At 45.2% G+C, this 6,390-nt stretch overlaps 1 protein-coding gene across 2 annotated transcripts in view; it reads right to left on the bottom strand.

Moving 5' to 3' along the window:
• Sntg1 (syntrophin gamma 1) overlaps positions 1–5,723 on the bottom strand; it is a 400,484-nt gene extending 394,761 nt beyond the window's left edge. The window contains exons 1-2 of one of the 2 annotated variants that reach the window (XM_005362238.2): positions 4,839–5,723; positions 3,756–4,473 (exon numbers count right to left, since the gene is read on the bottom strand). The gene's annotated coding sequence lies outside the window, so the exon portion shown is untranslated. Of the gene's footprint in view, positions 1–3,755; positions 4,543–4,838 lie in introns of those variants that run through there. The other variant, XM_026786566.1, reaches the window with a different exon arrangement.
• Between the last annotated feature and the right edge of the window lie 667 nt (positions 5,724–6,390).

The raw sequence follows: 6,390 nt of genomic DNA, 5'->3' as shown, positions 1-6,390 counted from the left end.
AAAAAAAAAAAAAAAACCAAAAAAAAAAATGTGACATCATAGAAAATGACATCTGACAAAACTGTGACATCTGATGGAAACTGAGAGCACTGACGAGGTATCTGAGCATAACCTAGGCTGGAGACCAGATGAAGACTGCACCTTCATAGCACCTGACTGTCCCAACAGTCAGCCCCACAGAGCCACATTTCCCCATCCCCACTGACCATAAATCAAACTTAATTCTTCAGGAGTCTTTAGACAGTTTCAACGTCTATATAGTCTTCTGAGTCTCTGTGTCCATACAATCAGTAATAAATATTCTTCCCTCCCAGAAGAGAAAAATCATACACAAAGGCAGTGACAACATGTCCAGAAATCACAATGGAAGTTGTTAGAGTGGAGTGGGATGGTGCTGACCTAGATCTGAGCAACTGGTAGAAAACATGACTCTAATGCTCAATGACAAACATTTTTAAACCAAATTCTACCTAGTTTGACATTTTTATATAAAGGACAGTGGTGTAAAAACAGCAGCATTATCAGGAATTTTTTTACATTTTCACCAAGAGGGCTTTTCTCTACATCCTCAACATGCAGCAACTTTAGGAAACCTTTCCGTGAGTGAATGAATGCTACTAGAAATTCCTCATGAGAGGAATGAATGCTACTAGAAATTCCTCATGAGAGCTAACAGATAAAGCACGGAAGTTCTCAGGAGACTCTCAGAGCATCATAGTTAACTTCCTACCTGTCCATAAAATACATATCATTTAACCTGTCGTTAACATTTAAGAAATATAGGTGTCTCTATCTGTAAAGATTTGCTTCTTATTGGCTGATAAAAATTTCCCAACTTGTGGGAAGAAACCAAGCATCAGTGAGTTGAGTAACTTCTCCTACACCTTACACCAGGATTCCAGGAAGCCTGATTGTTTCACCGCCAAATAGCACTTGCCATTTACCATGTTTATCACATTCGGTTACAGAGGAAGAAGATACTAAGTAAGTGTTCTGCTCTTTCTCACTGTACAGGTATTGGGAGATGTATGATGACCTATTTCTGCCTAGCAATATTCTTTTCTTCATTAGTAGCTTTCGCTTCATGTGTCAGATTGCAGTGAGTAGATTCATTGTCTACAACTACGCCTTTTAAATAGTAAAATAATACCAACTATCAAAGGACCTTCTTAAATCTGAAAATGATAATCTCATATTTCAAATTTTTTAATTTACTAAAACTCAAGAAAATGAACAATTTCAAAGACAAGCATCAGACACTCAAATTAAAATGATCTACAATTAATGAGAATTACCTTTAGATAGTCAATTAACATTCATGTAGTCTACACAAAAGTTTAGACAAATGGTTTATGGTTTTATGATTTAGTTTGTATTTGACTTTGGTTTTCAGATATTTGTGGATAGAATCTGAATATTTTGCCCAAACTAATTTACAGCTCACTTTATATCACATATGGACCTCAAACTTGACACAGTTCTCCTGTATCAGCCCCCTCAACACTTAAATTAGACGTATGATTTATCATTCCCAGCATCCATGGCCTGTTTTTATAATAATTTATAATGCAAAGATGTAAGTCAGAATTCCTTTCCAACCTGTTATAACTCCATGTCTAGGCAAAAAGAGGAAAAGAGATTCCAGGACTCAACTCACCTCTAGGATTAATATACTAATTGAGTTGATATTTGTGAAGCCTGGACATCCTTTCTCCAATATAAAACAAAATATCCAGCTAGACAGGGACTGGTTGCACGCATTGGAGACACTTTTCAAATCAAGTGTTGATTTCATTTCAGAGACGAGTGGAATCAAAATGAAGGCTGATTTACAGGAACCCTCTTACTCCTTTATCGGCTCACGTATCTGTTTACACCCTTATTTTTCAGTTAATTGTGATCAGAGATGGCCCTTTAGATAGCTACTAAGTAGTCTTAACAAAAATCCTATCCCGGTGCTACATTTCCCCAGGGAGAGCAGCTGGCAAGTGCGTCAATTACACTCTCTTGATATTTAAGTGGTGAATCAGAATTATTTACTTCCGTGAGCAAATCTGCAAGGGGATTAGGCACAGATACCTTTTACTTCATTCAGTTTCTGTTCCACATGGAGAAAGCCTGCCCCCCTCCACAACTGAGAAGGAGACGATCATAAGACACACAGGCTTCATTCCAGAACACATTCCCACGTTTCATTTTATGCGCCACTCAAGGGGGGAGTCCATTTGCATTAATTAATTAGCATCCAAAATGATAGTCGAGTCACATGCTGCAACTCTCCTGAAATCTGCTTGCATTCTTGGATTAGAAAATAAAATGATTCTGCAAGGGACACCCTAGAGGAATCCACGTCAATCAGCGCAGCCTCCTATTCTTCTGACGATCATTTCTGACCTATGTAGGGCAGCCATGGCCCCGAGGAGTTCCTGCTCTCTATCTGTGAGGCAAGCTGCTTCTTGGTGAGAGGTCAGTGATCGTTAAGAAACGACAGCTCTTCAAGCAGAACTGTTCATCCCAGTCAATGGGAGACAGGCAGCCATTGGTCCACCAACAAATACCACCCTGTCTCAGAGGAGTCGGTGTTCAAATTGACAAAGTGAGAGAGTGATTGGGATGTGAAGGTATTCTATTTTCAACTATGCGTGGTATATAAAATTAAAAGAAATAAATCCTCCAAACCCCTGCAGTTTTTCCTCAGAGACAAACTCATTCCACAGGCTTGGTTAAGCATATACCATCACGACTGTGTGATTCCTTCCTGTGATTCCGAGCTCTCCGATGAGCAGAGTGCGCTCACTGGACTTGGGTGAGTTCTTTCTGAAATGTCAGGCATGGACTCTACATTTGTGTGACAGTTTCACAGGGGAAACCTTTCCATTAAAGCACAGTGCTCACCAAGGTCATTGTGGAAGGTGCGATTTTAAAGCCATAGAGGAAGAGTCTGGGTAGAAGTATCAAGAAAAAAAATCATTATGTTAAAATGTACAGTGTGTGAAGAACTGATTAGTCTCTGCCACTTAGTTGATTTCAGAGACAAGTGTGTTTTGTAGAAGTAACCAGTCAGAATGGTGAGGAAAATCCCACTCTTAAAGAGGCACAAGGAAGCTGCTTAATCCTGCCTTCTAGAGGATCAAGGCTGACAGAGCAGTCTTGAGGTATCTGTTGATAAGTCTGCAGATTCTAACTACACTTGGGGGCCCTCAATATAAAAGGGGTCAGATATTGAAATATGTGTGTGTGCGCGCACTTGCATATGCACGCACAAGTGTGTGTATATGTCCCTGTAAATATTTTAGCAACTTATCACCATCTAAAATATTAGGAGTGATTAAACCATTTCCAACTTTTGACTGAGTTTCAGATGTAATATAACACAACCAGAAACATTTTTAGCTGAACGGTCATGATCACCAAACACCAGCGCACATTAGTTTTAAAAAAAATAACAAGTAAGACATGCACAGATACCCAGAGGTACTAGCTAAGCAGGAAGAAAATGGCCAAGTAAAAGTTTGCTATGCTAGTGTAAGCCACCTACATATTGTTGTCACTACCGTCACCTCAGAGACTCTAGAAAAATAAAATTCCAGACCAACTTATCAAGGAACAGATTTTTACAAGATACTAGTGTGGGAATAGCCATTTTAAAACAACCAGAAATACTTACTTTCCTTAATCCTCAACATATAAATTCATATCTTTTCCAAAGTCATTAGTGTGCGTGGAAACATGGACATAATTGTGTTATCACATACCTGCTGAGCAGAGGAAATGGAGTCTTTTCGGCTACTCTAATGTTGGGGTTTAGTATCTCCAACCTCTCGCAAAGCTGTTTCCACCACAGCTGCAATTCAGTCCGGGAAGTTCTTGTTTAAAGAACTGTGGGCCTTTGGGTATTTCAACTCCTGCTGCAGCGCTTACAGTTCCTTGGTGCTTCTAAGAACTTCAACTCTACTCTTCTGCCTGCATTCCTTCCAGCCCATGCAGAAAATTATTTTTGGAGTTGCTGCCCAGAGTTTAACCACGCGGAGTCGGGTTCCTATGAGTGACAAGAGGATGAGGAAGGCAGGTTTTCAACCATCAAGGAAGGGGACCGGAGGCACCGCCTTTTAGCTGCCGAGAGCTCTTGTCCATGACAGTGACCACAAGGACAGCAGTAGAGACAGCCGCAGCAGCACACCTAAGTCCCCAAGACGGAGGCCCAGCTGGGAGACGCTGTCCATCCCCTCCGGTGCTGAAGAGAGGGGATTAGGACCCTGTAGCCGAACGCAGATCCTATTTTCGTGCTAAGGCCTCTTCCAGGGCTTCCAGCTTTGCCGTTTTTTTCTCCATGGCTCATTTCTTAAGAATCAGTGGTCTCTCCAGCATAATATCCTCCAGTGTATACGCTGTCAGCGTTTCCGGAGAGTCAGGAATCCGTGGGAAATAAGAACTGAGCGTCTTCTGAGTTCACGGAGGCTCTGAGTGGGTTTCCTAATGGTAGAAATGAAAAGAACGCACGAACATGGGCGCGCGCACGGGCGCACGCGGGGTTGGGGGGGGTGTGCAGAGAGAAAGAGACACAGAAGAGAGGGGAGGAGGAGGGGAGGCTGAGCACTGTGCAAACTGTAGAGGTGCTTGGCAAGCTCCTGAGTCTTTAACCACATGAAACGAGAAGGACTATTTTGAAGGGGCCAGCAATCTTGCTTCCCAAGGCAGGGACATATTCACATTTCAAAGCCCTAAGCGGAATTCCAAGATGACGAAGTAAGGATGTCCAGTTCCCTCCTCACACAGAGACAGAGTCTTGCCAGAGAATGCGGAAACAGGAGGAAGGGACAGGGAAAGGACTGGGATACCTTTGTTCCCGAGGCGTTGTGGCGCGGTGGAGAGCTAGCCACAGACACCGAAGTCCGAGCGTGCGGCCAGGCCAAGGAGATTGCGTTCTAGCACCGACCCTCCCACCGCCTGGGTTTCCGCAAGGGCGAAAGCGTCTCGCGGAACAAAAGACTGGATGAGTGTAATCGATCAGGTAAGCGGGGCTGCTAGGCCATCCCTAAAAGACTTGGGTAAGGTTTAGGCATAGGATCGAGACGCTCAGGCGTCTAAGCTCAGCAGTCCGGCTCCTGGCGGTGCAGTGCAAACCCCACTCCATTCGAGAAGCTTCCTGTGGAGCTGGACACGGGCTCACATTGGTGACCCTATAAGAGGCTGCTGAGGGCTCCGCCATCCACACGTGGCAAACGGTGCCTCCACGAATAGAGTGAGATGGGGCAATTGAAATACACAGCATGGGAAAATGGGGCCAGCTGCTTAAAACCGCGCCCCTGCGGCGCCGGGAGTGACTATGGGAAAGCTGCAAATCGCCGGCTGACACCAGCCTCGGCAGCGCCTAACTCCAGCCAAAGGACTTGTGCAGCGCGGACTTCTGCACCCGGAGTTTGTTCCCACCTAGGGACCCGAACGAGCGGAGCACAGGGTCGCTGCGAAGGCGCTCGGGTTCACCCAATGCGGATGGATGCCCGCTCTCCGCCCGCACCGGTTCTTGCTTTTCCCACGCCTCGGACTGACTGGGGAAGTCATGGAATTATTCCACGCTTCGCCTCCCCCGCCCCCCGCACTCCCGCCAGCTGTGGTTTCGCTTCCCCTCCGCTGGAGGCTCGGTGCCTGCGGGTCATCCCGCGTCGCCAGATGGCGTTCTGCGCAGCTTGCGGGGCTGCAGGATGAGGAAGGGGGGCAGCAGCCCCGCCAAGGGCTAAGCTGCTGCCCTGAGAGGACATGGCTTCAGGGAAAAAAGCACGAGGAGAGCAGTTCCTCAAGCAGCTGGGCCTGCTTTCCCTGATTTGGGGCCCTTCCCTGTTTCCTGCTCCTCGTGGTTCTTGCTGCGAGAGGCCCAGGCTAGCGCAGCCCTCATTTCAGGACGAGGGGCCAGGCCCACGCTCTCTTACTCCAGGTCTGAACCTGACTCTGGGGCACATTATAACTCCGGAGTCCCACGAGCACCTGGTGATGGTGATGTGCCTGAGCACGAGAACCAAAGACGCAGTTTGGGAGCTAGCTAATTTTAAAGAGCTGTTTTGTTTTTCGGTTCCTGGGGAAAGGCTTATGGCAAATTACTTTTCCCTCTTCTTATCACCAGTGCAAACAGGCTTTTCTTGTATCCGTGTAAACAAATACGTATTTGTCCAAATACGTTTCAGAAGGTACCCTATTTTTGTCAGAGGATAAAAATAGCTTGCTTAATTAAAGGCTGTGTTTGTTTTCTTTGCTCCGTTACATGCTTACTTCAATTTGATTCAAGTAATTGTTTAAATTGTTTCTTGTATGTGTGGAGACATAAATCATCACAGGAAATTAGCCCGGCGAACAAGCCTATAAATATAGCACAGGGATGCTGCAAATTTAAAGCAA

This window comes from Microtus ochrogaster, linkage group LG5 (assembly GCF_000317375.1).
Source record: "Microtus ochrogaster isolate Prairie Vole_2 linkage group LG5, MicOch1.0, whole genome shotgun sequence".
NCBI lineage: Eukaryota > Metazoa > Chordata > Mammalia > Rodentia > Cricetidae > Microtus > Microtus ochrogaster.
This window is presented reverse-complemented; position numbering and strand designations above follow the sequence as displayed.